Genomic DNA, 24045 nt, shown 5'->3' with positions numbered 1-24045 from the left:
TGCTTTCCGAAACGTTCCCGGGAACCTCGGGCGGGAGTCCCAGACAAGTCCCAGAGCCCCCACCCGCCAACTGGCCTGTCCCCTCCCACCTTCCAGTCGCCACCACCGCCGCCGCTGCGGGAGCCACCGCGCGGAGCTTCCTACTCGCTGCCGGCGGGCGTACCGAGCATGCGCGGCAGTGGGCGCGCGCCGAGGGCGTTTCCTGGCGTGGGGGATGCTCCGCTCCGGGTTTTCTTGGCGACCTAGATCCGGAGAGGGTCGGGAAAGTCGCGGGTCAGGCTCTAGCTGTCCCCCTTACTCCGGCTGGGACCTGAGAAGCGTCGGGTCTTCTGAGGAAGCCAGACTCCGAGGGGACTAGGGGCAAAGTGCAAAAATAAGGCGGGGATGGGCGGTTTGAAGAAATTCGAACAACTCTAATTTTTATTTTTCCTCACTCTCAGAGCGCTCCCCCTCCCCAAAACAACTTTCTCTTCCGGGGTCAGGCAGGACCGCCCCGAAGCGTACCTTGCGCGCTGTAGGCACCCGGAGCTACGGAATTTGGTTTGGTGTTGCAGAGTGTGTACTGCTGTTGCTGCTGCTCTCGGGCCACTTGTACGCTCGCTGCCCACAGCAACTCTAGAAGTATGAGTGTGGCGACCCCAGCGCCGCAGGGCGTCCTGGCCCCTGCCCTGCCCTCTCGGCGGAGGCGTCACCTGCAGGCTTTGTAAACTGCAAGCGCGTCTTCAGTAATCATTGTTTTACATACAAAGAAATAAGGAACCCCCTCCCCAAACAACGAAAAGTTTCCGAGTCTCAGTCTGCGAGATTCTCATACTTGGGAGTGCGTCCAGGCAGGGGCCCAAGTGCAGAAACTGGAGCTGGCAAAGGTGAGCTTCTGGGCCGATTCCAGGGCGGCCAGATGTTGGACCCCGACGACTACCTCGGGCTGGGGGGAGGGGTGAGGAGGAGGTTGCACGGGGGCGCAGCCTGCGTCTTGCCCTTGAGCTGCACCAATATCCCGTCCCTGCAAAGTATAGACTGCTGCCCAAGGAGAAGTAACTGAGGAGGACTCGATAGGCTCACTGTTAGGTAATAACGACCATTCCCTCGCCAGCCCCACCACCCCCTTCCGCCTACGCCTTCCACTGACCGGGGCCAGGACCCTGGACTGTCTCTCTTCTCCCGGTGTGCTCGCACCACACTCCGCGTCTCGGAGTAACGAAATGCTCTCCTTCACAAGGGGGAGCCGGCCAGTTCAAGACCAATCATAGGATTGTTTTTTCGGGATCTTCTCGGATGCCCAGCCCGGCCGTCCCTAATCTCCAAACTTTCCCCTTCAACTTGACTCAAACATGTGGTTCCACCTGTGGCCTCTGCCACGACACCACGGCTCTCCCACCCCCACTCCCGCCCCTGAGCTGCCATAGCTAAAATCTGGAGTCACGGAGTCCGCATTCTGCTGAAGATTGAAAGCTGAGCATGCTCAGTGGCCAAGACAAGTTTTGGTCTGAAACTTGTTTTTGCAACGCGCCTGTAGCTCCAAGGCTTTGAGAGCAGCGCCGTGGAGCGGGGGCTCTTGGAGGAAGAGGAGACCGCCATGGGTTAGAGCCTAACGAGGCCACACACTCTTCCCTTAGTTCCAACTAGGCAGTGTACAGATGGGTTTCACTGCGGAGACGTGGGAAGGGAGACACTTCATCATTTCAACTCTACTAAGGAGACTCCTTTTTTCTGTGTAGGTCCCTTTCATTTCTAGCCCAGCCTAATCGCGTCAACTCAATCCAGTCAATAGCTAAACTGTTGCTCCACCTTCTCCTTTCTTTGTTCTGATTTGATTCCTACATTCTCATTCAAGGCTACTTGGACTTTCAACTTCAGCCCTGCTTCCTTCATCATGCATTCTATTAACACCTATAAAGCCCATTTTGTGCCACCCTAGTAGACTTTTGGAAGATGTCTGAATCTGGGAGTAATTCACTGTCTTTGGAAGTTTTCCAAATGCTTTTTAAATATAAAAATAAAGAAGTCCTGCTCTGTCAATAAATCTCATGTTGACTTTCTGAGATTATGTACTAGACTATTTTAATAAACACCAAATGTGTTTTAAAGATGTGGCCAGCCTTTTTAAAAGTTTAGACCTCAGTAAGCACTTGTGTGCCTCTCCAAGGTGCTTACACTTCCTTGTCTTATGATTATTTTTGTGTGGCCTTATGGCCAAATTACCTGTTGGACAGCAGATACTGTCCTACTTGCTTTGTAGATTCCAGCAGTTACCACAGTGCTACATGCACATTGGAAACCCTGGTGGCTTAGTGGTTAAGTGCTATGGCTGCTAACCTAATGGCCCGCAGTTCAAATACGCCAGGTGCTCCTTGGAAACTCTATGGGGCAGTTCTACTCAGTCCTATAGGGTTGCTATGAGTCGGAATCGACTGGAGGGCAACGGGTTTGGTTTTTTTTTTTTTTTTTTTGGACAGGCACACTAAATGATCAATACGTTTTTGTTGCATTGACCCAAACACCAGTCAATAGCAGAATTCTTGACTTTCCTTGTTTCAAAGGATCTGCCAAGAAGCAGAAACATTAGTCTGATAAAAGAATAAGAAAAAAAAAAAAAAAAATCAAACCAACATCTTGTCAACTGCAGAAAAGGAACCAATTAGCCCTTTATCTTTCTAAAGAGTTTTAGGGTTTCCCTGTTTATATAATTTCTAGTTTCTTTCCCCATATTACAAATGAGCTTGACTCAGTGTAAAGAAAATTAAAAATACAATCTAAATCAACTTCTTTTTGGCAGAGTGTAATTTTTTCATTATTTTACTGTGAACCATTTTTAAAAGCCTTTGGAGCTAGAGATATCCGGGTTTGAACACTGGCTCTGCCACCTAACGTTTTTGTAGCATTGCACAGGTTACTTAACTTTTACAAGCCCCAGTTTTATCATCCTTAAAATAGGCACAATGGCCCATGGGATGAGACAAGATTAAGTGAAATAATGTATGTAAAGTGCTTAGCAGTATGTTAGGCATACATCAGTTCGATCTTTGCCGACCAGTTGTTCTACATGACTAATAAACTATGGCAGAAGTGATTGTATGTCACTTTCAATATTAGGTTATTAAAGACATGATTTCTGTCTTTCAGTTCACTTGCTCTGGGGAAGCCAACTGCCATGTTGAACAATATGAGTGAGTCATCTTGGAGGCTGATCCTCAACCCAGTCAAGCCTCCAGATGACTGCAGCACTAGCTAACAGCTTCACTGCAACCTCATGATAAACCCTGACCCACAACCACTCAGCTAAGCTGCTCCCAGATTCCGGACCTTCAGAAACTGTGTAAGATTATACATGGTTGTTATCTTAAGGCTGCTAAAAATTAGGGTAATTGGTTATACACAATAGATAACTAATAAGTATACATCCTATGTATCAGACATCGTCTAGATTATGGAAGATACAACAAAGAACCAGATACATCATTCCCTCGCAAAGTGTGTACTCTAATGTTAGGAGAATGATCAATGTTCAATTAATGGTTTGTTGTTGTTGTATGGTTTGAACATGGTGGCATCATTGATTTTTTTTAAGTGAAAGTCTAGTGTAGCTAGTAAAAAAAAAAATTTTTTTTTTAAGCTAGTAAGATGGGGTAAAATGGAGATTCAGAAGTGTCTTTTAGCTCTCTAGTGCTTCTATAACAGAAATACCACAAGTGGATGGGTTTCACAAACAGAAGTTTATTCTTTTACGGTCTAGGAGGCTAGAGGTCTAAATTCAGGGTGCCAGCTCTAGGGGATGAGTCAGAATTGACTCAATGGCAGCAGGTTAGGCTCTAGGGGAAGAATTTATCTCTCTGTCGGTTCTGGGGGAAGGTCCTTGTCATCAGTCTTCCCCTGGTCCAGGAGCTTCTCAGTGCAGGGACCCCAGGTCCAAAGGACACGCTCTACTACTGGCACTACTTTCTTCTTGGTGGTATGAGGTCCTATTCCTCTCTGCTCACTTCTCTTCTATATCTTTAAAGAGATTGACTCAGCATACAGCCTAACCCTATAGATTGAGTCCTGTCTTGTTAACATAACTGCTATTAATCCTGTCTCATTAACATCCTAGAGGTTAGGATTTCCAACACGTAGGATAATCACATCAGATCATAAAATGGTGGACAACCACACAATAGTGGAGATCATGGCCTTACCAAGTTGATACACATTTTTGGGGGACACAATTAAATCCATAACAAGATGTTTGGGCATATAAATTTTAAAATGATATACTACCATCCACCTAATAAAATGAGTAAAAATAGAAAGACTGACAAGTCCCAGTGTTACTGAAGATGTGGAGGTACTGAAATTCACACATTGCCGATGGGAAGGTGAATGGTACAATCACTTTGGAAAATGATGTGGAAGTTTCTTATAAACATATCTCTACCCTAATGATCAAATCATTTTCCGCTAAGTATTTACACAAGAAAAATAAAAACGTATGTCCACAGAAAGACTTGTTCACAAATGTTCATATCGGTTTTCGTCATAATAGGCAAAAACTGGAAATAATCCAAATATCCATCAAATAGATAAAGTATATAGTAAATCAAAACAATGGAATACCACTCAACAATAAAGGAGCAAACTAATAATACATATAACAATGTAGAACAATCTCAAGAACAGTATGCTGAGCGAAAGAAGCCAGATGCAAAAGTGTGCATATTGTATGACTCCATGTATTGAAAATTCTACAATATTCAAACTAATGTAAAGTGGCACAACTCAGATCAGTAGTTTCTGGCAGTGAAAGGGAAGAGGAGATGGGGATAGGCAACACAAGGGGAGGATTGGTTGCAAAAGGCATGAGGAAACTTTTTGGGTCGATGGAAATATTCTAGATCTTGATTGTGGTAGTGGTTATTTCTTGATTTTGGTGGTTTGTCAAAACTTATCAAACTGTATACTTAAAATGGAAGCATTTTATTATATAAAATTTATACCTCAAAAAGCAGTCCTGGTGGTATAGTGGTTAAAGCACTTGACTGCTAACCAGGAGGCCGGTGGTTTGACCCCATCAGCCATTCCATGGGAGAAAGATGTGGCACTCTGTTTCCACAAAGATTACTGCCTTGGAAACCCTGTGGGGCAGTTCTACTCTGTCCTGTAGGGTTGCTGTGAGTTAGAATCAACTCGACTGCAACAGATATACCTCAATAAAGTTAATTTTAAAAGTTTACGAATAGTATATAGGTAAAGGTCAGCAGTTAGAATCCACCAGCCACTCCTTGGAAACCATATGGGGCAGTTCTACTCTTTCTTATAGGGTCACTATGAATCAGAATTGACTTGGGGGCAGTGGGTTTGGTATTGGTTTTTAAATATGTCCAACAAGCAGTTGTAAATTATATCAAGGTGACGTGTAATGTTAGTCAGTCAGCAGATATTTATTGAGTGCTCACTATGTGCCAGGCAATGGGTTAATTTACTGGGGAGACAAAAAGGAATAAAACAGAGCTTTCAATCTTACTAGAAGAAAGAAAGGCAGTTATCAAGGAAATTATAATAAGTTATAGTACTATCGCGGTGAAATACCTGTTTTATTTTTTCCTGAGTCTAGAGAGGATGATCTTTTTTGTCTCATGAAGAGTAGCTTGAGTAACCGTCTGAGATATTTATATGCAGGTCAAATAGGCAAATCAAATCTTATGATATGCAAAGTTGGACAGTGGGAATAAAGACCAATTTGCAAAAAGATCATAGAGCCCTCTGGGAGAAGAAGCACTCAGACTCTAACCCATCTTCCCCAAATTTGAATTTAAAGATATTTTCTAGAGATTATATATCCCTGCTGTTAGCAAGGCTACACTCAAACCATTCAAAAAACTTGAGAGCCTATACAATCTCATGGGTAAATTAGACTTTAACAACCTTTATTATCAGGACCAATTTTACCATCCTAAAATCTCTCTGATTTTCTATCACTATTTAAATAAAAATTCTGTCCCTTATCCATTTCTTTTTAATTGGAGTGTTTAGTCCACTTATATTTAATGTAATTATTGATATGATTGGATTTAAGTCTACTGTTTTATCATTTTTTTTGTTTGTACCATGTTTTTTGTTCCTCTTTTCTCGTTTCCTCCATCATTTCAGTTAGTGAATATATTTTATAATACTTTTATCTGTTGATTTTCTAGCTGTAGTGGTTGCTCATTGGAATACAATATACATGCTTAAATTTTAAGTCTAGTAGAGTAAATATGCCACTTCATGTAAAATGTGAGATACATGAAATCATCTAAGTCATTTGCCACCCTCTCTGGTTGTTTTTGCTATAATTCATATATAACATACACAAAAAATATATATTTATATAAAATATATATATTATATGTAATATATATATTATATATGTTGTAAACTACACAATCAGATTTTATAATTTTTCTTTAAACAATCATATGTATTTTAAATGTATAAGAGGAAAAAATAGTCTTTTATATTTACCCACATGTTTACTGTTTCCAGTGCTCTTCATCTCTACCTGGTATCATTTCTATTCACCTTTTCAGTGCAGGTCTGTAGGAAGCAGATTTTCTTAGTTTTCTTTAATCTGAAAATATCTCTATTTTACCTTACTTCTTGAAGGATATTTTCAGTGGATATAATTCTGGGTTGACGTTTTTGTTTGTTTGTTTTCCAGCATTTAAGAAATCTTCAACTCTCTTCTGGTTTTCATTATTTCTTATAAGAAGTCAGCAACAGTTTAAATTGGTGTTGTATGTAGTGTGTCATTTTTTTCTCTATTTTCAAGATTTTCTCTTTACTTTTGGCTTTCAGCAACTTGCTTATAATCTGCATGTATTTATCTTGATCAAGGCTTACAGAGCATCTTAAATCTGTAAATGTGTAACTTTCACCATATTTGGGGATTTTTCAGCCATTACTTCTTTAAATATTTTTGCTTTGTTCTTTCTTTTTTCCTTTTGGGATTCCAATTTTACAAATGTTGGACCTGTTGATATTGTACCACATATTCTTGAAGTTGTGTTTATTATTATTTCTGTCAATGTTTTTCTCTCTGTTCTTCAGAATGGATAATATATATTAATCTAACTTCAGGTTTACTGGTTCTTTCTTCTATCATCTCCAAGCTGCTACTAAACCCATATAAAATACAATTTTAGATACTGTATTTTTTAGTTCTCAAATTTCCATTTGGTTCTTTTTTATATAGTTTCTATTTATTTGCTGGGATCTTGTATGTGTACATTTATTAAGAACATATATTCCTTTACATACTTGATCGTAGTTATAATAGCTGCTTTAAACTCCTTGTAGGCTAATTTCAACATCTGGATCATCTCAGAATTAATATCCATCAATTGCCTTTTCTTATAAGTGTGAGTTATATTTTCTTGTGTCTTCATATGTCTAGTAATTTTGGATTGTATCTTGAATATTATGAATGATAGAATCTCTGGATTCTATTTTATTCTTCCAAAGAATATTAATTTTGCATTTTATTATTTTTTTTAGCAGGCAGTTAGTTTGGATAAAATAAAACTCCAGACTCTTTTCTTCTGTGGTGGGTGGCAGCTGAAATTTTTGTTCAGCTATTTTAGCCATTACTGGGTTGCTTGGAAGCTGAGCCACACATGCATAATTTAGAGGTCAGTCAGAGATTTGGACAGAGCTTATTGCAGAATTTGGAGCTTCCCCTCTGACGCTTTCCTTTATGAGATTTTCCTTTCCTCACTTTCCAGCTGCCGTGGTCACCTCAAGTCTGACCTATGGCAAGCCAGACAACTGTAAATATGCATTTTAGCTGACCTATGAAGTACGGACTAGTGTTTATACTTGCCAAAGCGATAAATAAAAATAGAAAAGTCACCCTTCTTCCAAGTGTAGACTCCCCTTCAGTTTCTGCTTGCTCTTGGTCGCTCTCTAGTACTTTCAGATAGTTGTTTTTGTTTGTTTGTTTTACTATATTTTATCCAGAGTTATGGCTGTTATCTGTGGGAAGGTTGGTCTGATAGCAACCACTTAGTCATTACTGAAAGAAAAACCATTACTTCTTGCTGTTTGAAAATTGTAATCATTTATTTATTTAGCTTCACAGACCCTGTGGGGCAGTTCTGCTGTGTCCTGTAGGGTCACTATGAGTTGAAATCAACTCAACAGCAGTGGGGTAGATTGTAATAGTATATGGGTAATCCAGAATTTTACATTACAAAGATTTTAATCTACTCCTCCATTCAGAGAAGTTATAAATGAGCAGTCTGAGTTTTATCCGCATTATTATTTTTCTCAATGTGCTAGTGATGAGTCAAATATTGAACAACATTTTGCCTTGGTGGAAATGAGCCAAATACTCTGTTGTGAGGGGTGGTATAAAGAGCACATGATTTAGCATTGGATTTTTACATCTGCCTCTGCTAGGGATGAGCTCTTGGATGAATCACACTTAACTCCAAAATTTATTTTCTTTGTTTCTAAAACAGAGATGAAAAATGCTACTCTTACAGGGCTCTTGAGAGGACTGCGGGTTAACATAGTAGAAAGCTTTCTATATACTGCAGAACACCCCATATTAGGTATTACCTGTTAAACCCGTTGCTGTCAAGTCGATTCTGACTCATAGTGACCCTATAGGACAGAGTAGAATTGCCCCATAGGGTTTCCAAGGCTGTGTATCTTTACAGAAGCAGACTGCCACATCTTTCTCCTGTGGAGCGACTGGTGAGTTTAAACCACCAGTTTTTCGGTTAGCAACCAAACGCTTTAACCTCTGTGCCACCAGGACTCCTAGTGGTTAAGAGCTTGCCTGCTAACCAAAAGGTGAGCAGTTTGAATCCACCAACTGCTCCTTGGAAACCCTATGGGCAGCCCTGCTCTTGTCCTGTAGGGTTGCTACAAGTCAGAATCAACTCGACGGCAACGAGTTTGGTTTATTAGGTATTAATCATGGTTAATACTATTTTCTTAGTTACCAGCCAAAAGAAAGCCTATCACAAGAGTTCTTTGTTTGGGTAAATAATATATAAATTATTGGATTGGTACAAATGAGACTGTAAAGTATTTCGTTGTGAAAGAGTTTATAATAGAGGAGCCTAATCAAAACTAGCACCTGCTGTTGAATCCTTTTTTCCAGGCCTCTGCCTCAGCATCACACCCTATTTCTCCGATAAAGCAGAAACGTGGGGTGAAACTTAGAGGGAGCTCACGAGCAGCCTTCCCCAGGTTGTGGTGCTGCTTTACATTCATATGATGCTTTATAGTTTAAAAGAGCACATGAATATATATCATCTAACTTGATCAAAATGTATTTTTTAATCATTTAAATAAACACATATGCCTCATTTATTTTCTACCTGGATCCAGAAAGCATTTAAGAATAAATTAGTCTTTTCTTATACCACTTTTATTTTATAGTTTTGGTTCCTACGATACAAATTAAATCAATATGGACACGAATTTTTACCAAAAGCCAAGAATTACTTCATAAAACTAAGAGAAAAAGATACTTATGAGCAAAACTGTGCTCTTTCTAATGAGCAGTGCCATTCAAACAATTCACAGACCATCAGTAATGACAGTATGTTGATGAGTTAACTAAAAGCAACCTGAAAGGTGTCACTTTTCCCCAGTCAAGTTTGTATCATCCGTGAAATTGGTGTAAACTTGACTAGAAAAATAATACACCTTTTAGGCCCCGTTAGCTGAAAATATTGTGAAGTTATTGATAAAGCTTTATTAAATGAAGCAAAGAAAATTATTACCTTCCCGGCCACCAACTAAAGAAAAAAAAAACACACTTTTTTTTTTTTTAAACTCTTTAAGAGTAGCAGATAGCTTATTTTTCATTTCCCAATAAAATTACTAATAAAATAATAAAAGTAAGACCAATCTATATTTTTTCAAGTACAATACTTATATTTTTATCCAGTCACATTTCTTTGCTTCAAAGACTACCTGGAGATCTCCTAAATGCTGTTTCATTCTCTTTAGTTTCCATTACTGGGTCAACTAACAAATCATCTTCAATTCCCATTTTCTTTCCACAAAACCCAGGGAAGAAATGTTTTTAAGAAGAATCAGTTTGTTGTAAAATTTTCATTCTTATTTATGAGTACCTTGGGAGGAAATAATTTCTTTTTCCTTTTTTTTTTTAAATCTACTAACACCTTGAAAGAAGCAAAAATTAAGGAGTTTGGATGGAAATATCAATATCTGATACTATTATAAATTGATCATTGATACAGCTGAATCAGTTTACAAAAAGACAACACTACCTTAAAGAAAATATGCCCTGCTTTAAGAAATTCAGGTATGAGGATACTTAATCTTACAGCAAGTATCAGCTGGAGGTGATCCTGTCCCAGGATCTGTTGCTTTGCCAAAAAGATTTACTGAACAGTTTGGTTTGTTGCTTGCTGTCAAGTCAATTTCGAGTCATGGCAACCCCATAGGGCAAAGTAGAACTGTCCCATAGGGTTTCCTAGGCTGTCAATCTTCATGGGAGCAGATCGCTAGCTGGTAGGTTCGAATGGCCAACCTTTCAATTAGCACCTGAGTGCCCCTTGCTGAAAAAATTAAATAGATAATTATTTTAGTGCAGCTGAAACTGTATTTTATTTATCAAAAAGTTAAGTTGCATACAACTTTATAGGTACGTATGCAGTGCACAAAGCTCAGCATAACTGTATTAGCCTTAAATATGATAGTGTTGATTGAAAGCAGTTAAAATGACAAATGCTGTGAACACACTATTCTTTGAAAGTCCTAAGCCAATCAAAATGTGAACCCTCACCAGACAGTTTTAATATCTCTCAGACATGATGTGTAATAAGAATTAGGGAACGTTCACATTAAAAGTACAATTTGCTGAAATCCACATGTGTGTAGAATATAAGGAAAATTTGCTTGACAGGCTTATATGAGATTTTTTTTAATGCCTGAAGTGATACAGAAAATAAAAAAAACTCCCAATTATATGTAAAAACTTACACCAATTCCTTTCCAGGCCATAAAGAACAATTATTAACAAAAGTTACTGAATTAGGAATTCAGTGAGTTCCAGTTAATGACGTCACTAGGGGAGATGTCACCCAGTGTGGTAACTCATGGTGTCACCTCCCTCCATGGGCCTCCTCCCGTAACAGACCGTACAGAAGAATCCTTAGTGATGTTTCTTGTATTAATGTTACTCGTAAATCAGAATTTCCAAATATCACTCCTTCTTTTCCTTTAATCTCTACTTCATTTTCAAAAAAGTTATTGATACAGGTTCACAAATATTAATTACCACAGTAGTATAGGTAAAACACCATAAAATCTCACAGAAACACTGGCAGCGATGAAAACAGCAGTGTGTGCTTGTAGGATGTGCAGACGAAACCACGTGAATTAAAGCATCACTGTAATCAGGTAATAAGGACAGCTCTGACCTGAGTGAATTAGAAGGTTCAAAAAGTAAATTAGCATAGAGTTTTGACCTTGTAGGTATATTGATTCATGTAAGCTGGGATTACAAAAAATGTTTTTGTTGTTATAACTAACTACGGCGGTATTTTTATAGACAGTCATTTTGTCATCACCTCTCAGACAGTGTGGTCCACACTCCCTACACCCCCCTGATAATGCTACTGGTTCCAGTCCTGGATATTAATAAAATAACATTAGACCTCAGAGGAATCACCTCATCTGTGCCTCAGTTTCTCTATAACCAAAGCAGATGGGATAGCAAAGTATATAAGGCCCCTGACAGTTTTAAAGGGATTGATCCTTCTTCCTCAAAATGTTCTGCTAAGAATACATTTTAGCATAAGTAGATAGCAGAAAGTCCCCCATAAGTAAATTATCCTGTCAGATTTTCATTTTTGTAAACATGTTCTTCCTTTAATGATTCACAGGCAGTGCACACTAGAAAGAGTAAGGTTCTGCTCATACGTGTCTCTTTCCATTCTAATTTTCCACAATCACTTTTTCTCTTCCCCTTCCTAGGTAACTATCATTGTCTCCTCCATTTCCTCAGGAAGATAAGAAAATCTTCTTTTTTAAATATTCATCCAGCTCCTCGTGCCTCTCTACCTTACTGAAAAGGAATGATGCAAAGGTAGAATTTGACAAGTTCAATAGAATGATTGACAGTCATAGACAACCCAATAATTAAATACTCTCTTTGTTAAAATGGACTCTCATAGAAATGAAAGAACATAAAATTTCAAACCTCCACTGTTGTCGATCTACCTTTTTATTTTATCTCCAAGTATGTTATTTACATAAAATACATGTTTTAGTATTTATATAATGAAAGTTTAATATTTATACAATAAAAGTTTAATATCTATAATACATATTTGATATTTATGATATACAGTTCCATCATATATATTTTAATACTTATATGATTCTCATTTTAAACCTAAATGGATATAAACATAACATTTGATCCATTTCATTCCCCGCTGGGAGGATAATGCAAGTAGGCAGTGCCATGGGTAAAGGGCAGCCAGTAAGAAGGAGAGAAAAAGGAACCAAGATAATCTACAGACAGGATGCCTCACGCTGGGGAGGTTACTGTAGTGCATTATGATTTAGTTAGGGCTAATAAACATTGCCCTCCCAATGTAGGTTGGGAGTGGTATTTATATTTCAGTATGGTATTTGGCAAGACTTTGTCTCATGTACCTTAGACATGTCATCAAGAGGGACCAGTCCCTGGAGAAGGACATCATGCTGGGTGAAGTAGAAGGTCAGCCAAAAAAAAAAAAAAGGGAAGAACAACAAGATGGATTGACACAGTGGCTGCAACAACGGGCTCAAACAGAATAATGACTGTGAGGATGGTGCAGGACCAGGTGGTGTTTCATTCTGTTGTACATATGATTGCTGTGGGTCAGAACCAACTTGACAGCACCTAACAGCAACACAGTATTTATATTTCAGCCACGACTATTTACCTGATCTTTGGTGCTCCCTGAGGAAGGAAGCCGGAGGGGTGTGGGTGTGTGTGGGTGTGTGTGTGTGTGTGTAGTGGAAAAAGTACCAAGGAGATGTCAAAGGTAAAATGGTTTTTGAGAAACAGACTCCGAAAAAGTGTATACCTGTGCACAGAACAGGAATAGAAAGGTACAGATGGTGTGAGAACTTGTAAGGCTATGCAAAATAAGTCACTGTTTTTGTTAATGTTATTATTATTACTACTATCATTATTCCTGTGGGGATTGTGTTGGAGCTTTATTATTGGTATAGCCAATTACCCAGCTTAGTAAAGTTTATGTTCCCCAAGTATGTAAATTTCTTCATAATTTCCATACTCTTAACACTGGTAATGAGTAGAAATATAACCAGCTGAACCATTCAGACGCACACCTAAGCAGGACTAACTTTTCTGTAAAAGACATAAGATTGGGCAGATCACAAGCCCCAGACTGACCCTGTGAAACTGTTTAAGCCACATGGTAGGCAGACTCTAATATGTCCACAGTGATCACCTCTGGTATTCACGTTCTTTTGTTATCCCTTCCGTTCAGTGTGGGCTGGACTTATTGATTCGATTTAATGAATAGAATGCAGCAAAAGTAGAGTAATTTTACTTCTGAGATTAGATTATATCTTGGGTGCTTTCTCTTGGATTGCATGCTCTGGGGGAAGCCAGCTACCATGTCTTGAGGCAGCCCTGTGGATAGGCCCACATGAATAAGCTTAGAAGGGGACCTTCTGAGGCCTGTTGACAGCCATAAGCAGACCCCACACCTACCCAACTGAGCAACAACTGATATCTTGATGGCAACCTCATGAGAGACTGAGCCAGAACCACCCAGCTAAGCTCTTCAGGGATTCCTAACACGCCAAAACTGTGAGATAATAAATGTTTGTTGTTTCAAGCTGCTAAATTTGGGATAATTTGTTACACAGTAATAAAAAACTAAGGAGCCTTTGTGGTACAGTGGCTAAAGTGCTTGGCTGCTAACTAAAAGATTGGTGGTTTGAACCCACCAGCTACATTGCAGGAGAAAGAGGTGGCAGTTTGCATCCGCAAAGATTTACAGCCTTGGAAACCCTATGGGGCAGTTCTACTCTGTCCTGTAGAGTTGCCATGAGTCGGAATCAATTCAGCAGCAGTAGGTTTGGTTTTTTGGGTTTTTTTTTTTTTAAATAGATAACTAATGTAAACCTTAAGAGATAAGACATACCCCATAGCTGAAATGCTGTAAGGTGTGGCAGGAGAGTCAGAGTGGAGGTGGGGAGGGGGTTATATAGAGAGAGATGAAGAGGAAACTGCTCGATGAGCACCTATGCTGTGCTAGGCACCATGCCAGGCGCTTGACAGACATTATCATAGTTATTCTCATTACACTGTAACTGGTATAATTATCCCCACTTCGTAGATGTGCTCAGAAAGCTTAAGTCATTTGCCCAAGATTACACAGCTAATAAGTAGCAGAAGCCAGATTTTGAACAGTGGTCTGTCTATACCCGAAGCTCCTGCTTCTGTTATAGCCCTAACTGCAACAAAAAAGGGAGAGCAAATACTTCATAACACTAGTAATGAGTGAGAATGTACCCAGCTGAACCATTCAGGCACAAACCTAATGTGATAAGAGCTGAAGTAGGGTATGAGCAGAGAGCTGTGGGAACATGAAGGGAGCAGCATCTCATTCTGATCATAGTGTGGGAAGGGCAGGGAGGGGAGACCCCACAGAGGGAATTTTATTAGAAAATAACAGTACAGCTTCTTGATGACACCTGGGAGGCCTTAGTTAGCAAGTCATGTAGAAAGCAATATGAGGCTTGGGTTCTGGAATCTGACATGGGTTTAGACAAGTTACTTCTTTCAGCCATAGTTTCCTTATCTGTATTGATTTAATGAGGCAATGTGTATAAATTGTTTGGCAGAGAGTCAGGTATATAGCAAGCTCTTAACAAATGTTTGCAGTTAATAATACTGTTTTTGTTTTCCCTTCAAAATTGACTTTCCCTTGATAAATGTGTAATTACTAATACTATATTTTATGCCCATCAGTCAGAGTGACTTTTTTTTTTGGAGAAAAAAAATATTTTCCTATGATAATTGGGCAAGAATTGAGGAAAGGAAAAAAGAGAGAGACCGAGAGACAATGTAAGAAAAGGAAAACGGAGTGAAAACAATAGGTGTATGTGTGAAAGATAATGATATCCCAGTACCCCAGTGCCATCGAGTCGATTCCGACTCATAGCGACCCTATTACAGTATGAACAAATAAGCAGATCTGGGAGCAGAGGCCAGGAGAGGACTCTGGCATGTGGACTCTGGGGGGACCAAAGACCATGTTTTTTATTCATCTTCATTTTCTCAAGAACAGTGATTCAATGAACATATAATGAACGCACTCATTCTTCCATTCAGCAAACGCTTGCAGAAACCTACTGTGTGCTGCCATTCTTCCATGAGCATAGCATTGTGGAGCTTATATTCTAGCAATAAACACATAAAATACCAAATAAAACTGCATACATAAAAGAGTGAATACATTTCCTTGTGATAACTGCAAGGGAAATATTAAAGCAGGAAAAGAAGCAGGAAAGACTAAGGAGGTTCATGTGCTGCCTTAGCTAAGGCAATCAGGAAAGTCCTGGATGAAGGAAGAGCAAGAGATATAGGAGCTAACAGCAGCACCTCCCACAGTGTCATTCTGTGACCAGCCTATGATGCATCACCCACATGTTGAACTGAGGTAGAAGAAAGGAAAGAAAAACCTAGGTGTTAATTACTTTCAGAGTGTCTGATCAATTCTAAAGTTTAAAGGCTATGATTTCTTTTGAAAATGGTTAATAATATGTATATGTACTTTTTATAATAAAAGAAGAGTTTTCATCTATCCAGAATTCCATCTATAGAGAGAGATGGAGGCTGGCAAATATATAAGCAATGTAGATAGTCAGCAAGATAAATAGGTAGGACTAGAAATTATTTTATAAATATAGGATTGTTCTATATGTGTTATTTTTTTTAAGAAAAATAGTTGATTTTACTTTTAGTCAAAGTAAAACCAGAAGGAATTATGAAACCTCAGATAAATGTTTATTTACTCAAGAGCTATTCATTCCTAAAAGATTTTTATAAAATTAAAGAAAAAAAAAGGGATATTAAAACTATTCAAGTTTGGAGAGTGTTGGAAGGAATGCGAGGGGGTGAGGACTGTATTTTTCAAGTGTAGAGAGTATTGATTTGCTCTGGCTAGGAAAGATGAGGTGGTGAGCACACTTGCTCGTCTTCCAACTTCTTGATGTTTTGCTTTGTTTTATTCTATTCTGAAACCATAATTTGTTCAGTTTCCTAGAGCTAGATCCTGTAATTGACTCACATTGGTCTCCCTGCTGTACCTTTCCCTTCTACACAACAATTCATTTTTCAGTGCCTCATTTGTAAAAATGAGTTGACAACCAAGGGTCACCAGACATTTCATGAAGACTTCCAGTGTTAAATACAGTGACCAAGGTAAATGAAGAAGGAAAAAAAAAATAAGAAAACAAGAGACTTAAAAAAAAATTTCTTTTAATATCCTCAAAGAGACGTAGCCGTAGCACAATATTACATCTGTAAGGTAAGAACAGGATGCTATGACAAATAAACTATTGGAGAACAAGGAAGAGTTCTTGAAAATTAAAAATATAAATGCTAACAAAATTCATCAGAAGAGTAAAAGGTAAAACTGATAAAATATCCTATAAACTCAAAGAAAACCAAAAAGAATTAGAGCATACAATAAGATCCATAGAGAATCAAATCAGAGAAGATTGAAAAGGAGAAATTCTTAAATAATACAAGAAAATTTCCCAGGGCTAAAGGATAAAAATCTCTAAATTGAAAAGTCCCACCAAGTAGCCAACAAAATACAAGCAAATAAGCAAACAAAACCATACCAGGGCATGTAGTTGTGAAATTAGAACACCAGTTATGAAGATAAAGAGAACATCCTAAATACTTCTAGAGAGAAAAACACAGGCCACCTAAAAAGGAGCAAAAGTCAGAATGGCATTAGACTTCGCAACAGCAACAACCTAATAATGCCTAACAATGGAACAATGCCTTCTAAACTTCAAACTTGCTAATCTCACAGCCTGCTACAAAAAAAAAAGCTGTTATCCATGTATGAGGGTAACATAAATTCATTTTGAAACCATGCCAAGCCTCAGAAATTATGTGTTTCCTATCTTAGGAACTTTCTACAAAATGTTCTGTACAAAACAAGGTGGTGTTGTTGTGTGCCCTTGAGTCAATTCTGACTCTTAGTGACCCTATAGAACAGAGTGGAACTGCCCCATAGTTTTCCTAGGCTGTAATCTTTACAAGAGTAGATCGTCTGGTCTTTTCTCCTTCAGAGTGCTGGTGGGCTCGAACCGCCGACCTTTTCATTAATAGCCGAGTGCTTAATTATTGCATGATCAGGGCTCCTTACAAAATAAGATAACACACACACACATAAAAGTGAAAGACAAGAATTTAGGAGATTATTTCAGGGACGTTCCAGAATCACAGCCATATAGAGGCCTGGAGAGCTACCAATAAAGGTTGGAATAGCACAGAGGGCTTTAGAAGGATCTCCTTGAAAAAATAATGTCACCAGAGAATTATGATGATGTTTTTGAAAACCAACAACGAGGAATGAACAAACAAAACAGGAACCAACAAAAAGGGAGGATTATTATAAGAAAGACATTGCAAGAAGAAAAAAAAAAAGGGCTTAGACCAGGAAAATCCAAATGGTATACAATAAAGTGCAATCATAAGATACTATGTGATTCCGCAGTGACATTTACATGCAATTTGCTTCATTAATTTAACCAAAAATGATGATATAACTATATTGGAGGGTAGAGAGATGAGATGGGGGTGTAAAGGAACTAAACTGTCAATTGTCATAGCAGGAAGTAAATTTTCTCAAGTTGATAAACTGGGAAACTGTAGTATGAGCATGTTATTTAGAGATACGAAAATACTTATAAAAAATAAATAGCCAAAAGAGTTAAAGGTGGCTGTTTCTGGGAGGGGAAACCTGGTGGCGTAGTGGTTAAGAGCCACAGCTGTTAACCAAAATGTTGGCAGTTCGAATCTACCAGGTGCTCCTTGGGAACCCTATGGGGAAGTTCTACTCTGTCCTATTGGACTGCTATGAGTTGGAATCTACTCAACAACAGGTTTGGTTTGCTTTATTTCTGGGAGGTGGGGGTGTGGTGAGAACAAGGATGATTGTCTCTCATTATAAGCTTTTATACTATTTGATACACATTTTTCACAAAGTAAATATATTGTTTTGAAGAAAATTTCATTAACACAAAGGAAAAAAGAATCTGAAAAAAGATTATTAAATATCCGAAGTTCTACAGTATTTTGGCCAGGGGAATGTTCCATAAAGGTGTTGCAATTCACCTATGACAACTACAGAAACATATTAATATATTCTCTCATTTGGAGCAAGAAAGACGTTTTACAGGTTTACATGTAAAACCTCTTGGTTATTTTCATTTAACGACATTGACTTTGTCAGCGACCAGACCTACGTTCTGAATCTATCTGACCCTTTCTTAAGGTATTATTTCACTTGTTACTCTATCTCTTGTATTTCTTATGAACAAGAAATTTAGTATAAAGACTTGATTAGGTTATGATTAAAGCTTTTTGGTAAATATACTTCATAGTAGACTGATAAACAGCATCATGATAAATGGAGAAAAAAATTGAAGTTGTCAATGATTTCATTCTACTTGGATCAAAAATCAATGTCCATGCAAGCAGCAGTCAAAAACTCAAATGATGTGTATTTCATTGGGCAGATATGCTATGCTGACAAAGACCTCTTTAATGTGTTAAAAAGCAAAGATGTCAATTTGATGACTAAGGAACTTGACCCAAGCCATGGTCTTTTCAGTCACCTCATGTGCATGCTTAAACTGGACAATGAAAAAGGAAGACAGAAGAAAATTTGATGCATTTGAACTGTGGTGTTGACCAGAAATACTGAATATACCATGGACTGCCAGAACAAACAAATCGGTCTTAGAAGAAATACAACCAGAATGCTCCTTAGAAGTGAGGATAGCAAGACCTCACCTCGCTTACTTTCAACATATCAGGAAAGATCAATTGCTAGAAAAGAACATCATGTTTGGCAAAGTAGAGGGTGAGCAAAAATGAAGGACCCGTTAATGAGAGTCCATAGCCAAAACAATGGACTCAAACATGCCAATTATCATGAAGGTGGTCCAGGACCAGCAACATTTCGTTCTGTTATACATAAGGTTGCCATGAGTTGACAACAGCAACTAATGACAGTACTTCATTGGTGCTGTATACTTCACCTTACAACTCTTCAGGATATTAGTTATAAGTATATACCAAGTATATATCAGAGTATTAGTATAAGTACAGTTACTAGGTTAAGTTGATAACCACCAGATTCCTCCATTATAAAGACACTTTTGTTTCTTTTAAAAAAATAATAATAATAATTTGTGGGGTGATACCTTAACACCACATAAATAGTCTGTTCTCTAGCAACCTTTCACCTAGTTTTAGCATTCATTGCTGATCCTTGCTTTTTTCCTTAATTTCATTAACCCAAACCCATTGCCACCAAGTCACTTTTGACTCATGGTGACCCTATAGGACACAGTAGAACTGCTCCCATAGGGTTTCCAAGGCGTGCCTATTGGATTTGAACTGCTGACCTTTTGGTTAGCAGCCATAGCTCTTAACCACTACACCACCAGGGTTTTCTTTATTTCATTAGGAACTATAAAAATTATGCTTTTCTAGTTCTATCATCTCTTTTATGTTTACTAGCCAGTATTCTTCTGTTCCCATTACCTGGTATCTTGGTTATCTAGTGCTGCTGTAACAAAAATACCACAAGTGGATCCCTTTAACAAAGACAAATTTATTTTCTCACAACCTAGTAGGCTAGAAGTCCAAATTCAGGGCATCAGCTCCAGGGGGAGGCTTTCTCTCTGTCAGCTCTGGAGGAAGGTCCTTGTCATCAATCTTCTCCTGGACTAGGAACTTCTCCACACAGGAACTCTGGGTCAAAAGGACATGCTCTGCTCCTGGTGCTGCTTTCTTGGTGATATGAGGTCTCCCCCTCCCCCCACCACCTGTCTCTCTGCTCACTTCTCTCTTTTATATCTCAAAAGAGTTGGCTCAAGATGCAATCCAATCTTGTAGATTGAGTCCTGCCTCATTAACATAACTGCTGCCAATCCCACCTCATTAACATCATAGAGGTAGGATTTACAACATATAGGAAAATCACATTAGATGATAAAGTGGTGGACAATTGCACAATACTGGGAATCATAGCCTAGCCAAGTAGATACACATTCTGGGGAGACACAGTTCAATCCATGATATTCCATTCTTTCGCCCCCAAAAATTCATGTCCTTGTCACATGTAAAACATATTCACTGCATCATATCATAACAAAAGTCTTAACTCCAAGTCGAAAATCCAAAAATTCCTCTTTACCTGTGAAATCTAGAACACAAGTTATCTGCTTCCAAGAGTACGATGGCAGAACAGGCACAAGCTAGACATTTCCATTATAAATGGGAGAAACTGGAGGAAAAGAAGAGATGAGAGGCATCAAGCAAGTCAGCAGAACACATTACATTCGTCCTCAAGGCTTTGAAAATAACCCTCTGTTCTCTGAGACAATTTACACAATGGCCCAGCCCTCCAGACTCTAGGTATTAGCCACACTCTCCAGATTCTGAGTAGAGACCCCTCGGTCCTTGGCTTCAGCTCCACCTTCCAAGCCCTGGGCTTCAGCTCCACCTTCTAAGCCCTGGGCTTCAGCTCCACCTTCCAAGCCCAGTAGGATGACAACTCTGCTCTCTCAGCTTTAGGCGCACCATTCTCCTCATCTATCTGAGTGGTGACTCCACCCTTAGAAATGCCAGAGGCCATGGATCCACCCTTTGAGACCCCAGAGGTCATGGCCATACCCTTTGAGACTGAAGCAGCTCGGCTTCCTATGTTCCTTGTCTTTTCAGCTTCTGCTTCCTCATTTCTTGGCTTCTCAGCCCTCATCACCCACATCTGCCCTGCTGGGACAAATATTCCAAAGCTCTGTAGCTCTACCAATAAGTGCCTGGAGACACCCACTCCACCAGTAAACTTTGGCAGGAAGGCACTCAGCTCTCTTGCTCTGTGGGTCGCAAGCCTAGCTCAATCGATAAGTGCCTGAAGGAACTCCACTCTGCCAGGAAGCCTTCTGGGCAAAGGTACTTAGCTCTCTCACTCCATGGATCAGCTCTAGCACTGCCTGGCACTGGTCTTCTGGTTCTGCTGCTGCCGGTTCTCTGCTGCTGCCAGTTCTCTGCTGCTGTTTCTCACCATCTGCACCTTCTCTGGTGTTAACAGTTCTCCTCACTTCCTTTTCAGTCTTCTATCCATTCACAGTTTCAAAACGACTTTCACATTTTAGTTATCTGTTAGAGTGGCACACCCCACTCCCAGTACCAAATTCTGTCTTGGCTTTCTAGTGCTGCTATAACAGAAATACCCACATATGGATGGCTTTAACAAAGAGAAATTTATTTTCTCACAATCTGGTAGGCCAGAAGTCCAAATTTCAGGCATCAGCTCCAGGGGAAGGCTTTATCTCTGTCAACTGTGGAGGAAGGTCCTTGTCATCAATCTTCCCCTGGACTAGGAGCTTCTCAGTGCAGGGACCCCCAGTCCAAAGGATGCGCTGTATTCTTGGTGCTTCTTTCTTGATGGTATGAGGTCCTCATGTCCCTCTGCCTGTTTCTCCCTTTTATATCTCAAAAGAAATTGGCTTGAGACACAATCCAACCTTGTAGATTGAGTCCTGCCTCATTAACATAGCTGCCACTAATCTCACCTCATTAACATCACAGAGGTAGGATTTACCACACATAGGAAAAAAATCACACCAGATGACAAAATGGTGGACCGTCACACAATACTGGGAATCATGGCCTAGCCAAGTTGATACACATTTTGGGGGGACACAATTCAATCCATGACACCTGGGGATGAACTAAGACAAATGTATTTTGAAACTTCAGCCTTTGCCAACCATTGATATCACTGGAACATCCATTTTATGGTTTTGTAGACTGTACTTTGCAGAGCTCTGGGGGTGCCCTTGACATAGTAGTCATTGTAAATTTGTGTAATTATTGTGACAGTTTTCTGGAAGACAATGAGAAAGTGTCTTGAGGAAGAAGGCCGTTTTCTAATTTACACAGAATTACTGTGGCTAGCTAGCATTGGGCTAATAGCTGGAATATATGTACCTCCATCCTTGGCCACTCACCTGGTGTTAGACTAGATGAACCTTGGAAATCAGCTTCTGAAACCCACTCCAGGATCTGGTCTGTTCCCAGATTGTACCCCTTTCCCCAAAACTCTGTCCTACCAGGTACATTTCCCCCATTCTTTCTTCCTACCTTACAACACTTTATCATCCACTGGGAGAGCAGTGAAGCAACACTGTAAACAATTTGGGATATTTTCTGGTGTGGAGGAAGAAAAGGAAGGCACCTGTTATTCATAGACCCGAAGTCCCCTGATATTTCGTATATTCACCATGCACTGGGATCCCCTCTCTTCTGTCTCATGCAGGCATAAACAGGATCGACCATTAATATCTTTCACTCCTTGTTTCTAACAGACTGTAACCTTGCAGTGCTGTACATTTTGCATTGTGTTTATAAACAACCAAGAGAAATTGCAAAATATCTTAACTCGAAAACATTTGCATGGAGTTGCTTCCTGGTGAAAACATTGTGCATCTAGTGGAGCAGAGCAAAGTGTCCTCTTCTGGGCTCATTAAGCTTCTGCAGGGTCACTCTATTCCTGGCTCACCTAGAGCGAACTTCTGTTTAAAAGCTGTCACGTGCACTTCCCCTTTGTGCTCTGTGTTAGAGCAATTCACAGAGCCATGGAAATTTTTCAGTTCTTCCCCACCCCCTTCCCCAGGGAACCTATTGGCAATTACAGTCTTTACTTGACAAGGTCCTTTTGACATAGAGTGGCTGACGGCAGTTGCCTCCAGGAGGGTTCGGCTGTTTTAGGAACAGGGTGACAGTTATCCGCTTCCATTTCCCTTGGCTACCACTTTTGTTGTTAAAACTTTCCCAGGACTTTTGGGGGTGGTTATTTCTTCTAGTACCATCATTACAATTTCCTTTTCTCACTGCGGGTGCTGTCGTATATAATGAGGCTCTGTGCTCTAAAATAAAGGCAGAGGTGGTGATTACGTTACCATCAGCTGAATACCACTAACTTTGTCCCTATGAAATTTAGAGAAGCTCCGTGTGCTGACTTTTATTTTTGTTTGCTTTAACAAAAACTCAGTCCATGCACCCATGAAGTACTCGAGTTTAGAAACTAGAAAACAGTTTGAACCACCCTGTCTGTAGCTCTAAATCAGGGTTTATCAGCTTCGGCACTGTTGAATTTTGGGGCAGATACTTCTTTGCCGCGGGGGCTGTTCTGTGCATTGTAGAATGTTTAGAACATCTCTGGTCTCTATCCACTAGATGCCACTAGCAAAGCCCCTTTCCACTAGGTTGTAACAAGCAGAAATGTCTCCAGATATTGCCAAATGTCTCCTGGGGGGTAAAATTTGCCCCCAGTTGAGAATCGCTGTGACAATGTATAGAAAAAGGAAGTCAAGCACCACAGAAATTCATCAAGAAGGAAGAACTAGTGTATGAAGATTTTCAGGGATAAGTGTGAATGCCAGAAAAACAAACCAACATGGAAAATTATTTATGCTGATAAATTATAAGTATCTATATGAAAGCTATAAGGAACCGCCAGAAATTCAAGCTGGATTCAGAAGAGAATGTAGAACCAGGGTTATCAGTGCTGATGTCAGATTGATCCTGGCTGAAAGAAGAGAATACCATAAAGATGCATACCTGCATTTTATTGGCTACTCAAAGGCATTCAACTGTGTGGGTCATACCAAATTATGGACAACGTTGCTAAGAATGGGAACACAGCAAGGGGATACTGTGTGATTTAAAGTCAGGAAAGTGTGCTTCAGGGTTGT

The 24045-nt window shown here is 39.5% G+C and overlaps 1 protein-coding gene and 1 long non-coding RNA gene across 5 annotated transcripts in view; one reads left to right on the top strand and one right to left on the bottom strand.

Annotated features, from left to right (window-relative positions):
• KLHL31 (kelch like family member 31) overlaps positions 1-24045 on the top strand; it is a 161552-nt gene that overhangs the window by 1196 nt on the left and 136311 nt on the right. For 3 of the 4 annotated variants that reach the window (XM_049894586.1, XM_049894590.1, XM_049894582.1), the window contains exon 2: positions 3124-3316. The gene's annotated coding sequence lies outside the window, so the exon portion shown is untranslated. Of the gene's footprint in view, positions 1-1341; positions 1715-3123; positions 3317-24045 lie in introns of those variants that run through there. The other variant, XM_049894591.1, reaches the window with a different exon arrangement.
• On the bottom strand, positions 192-1363 carry LOC126082206 (uncharacterized). The gene is made up of 3 exons (XR_007518499.1): positions 1130-1363; positions 505-925; positions 192-354 (listed from the first exon to the last, which is right to left on the bottom strand). It is a non-coding gene; the product is annotated as an uncharacterized LOC126082206 (long non-coding RNA).

This window comes from Elephas maximus, chromosome 1 (assembly GCF_024166365.1).
Source record: "Elephas maximus indicus isolate mEleMax1 chromosome 1, mEleMax1 primary haplotype, whole genome shotgun sequence".
In the NCBI taxonomy this organism is placed as follows: Eukaryota; Metazoa; Chordata; class Mammalia; order Proboscidea; family Elephantidae; genus Elephas; species Elephas maximus.
Note: the sequence above shows the minus strand (reverse complement) of the source record. Positions and strands in the feature narration are given on the sequence as shown.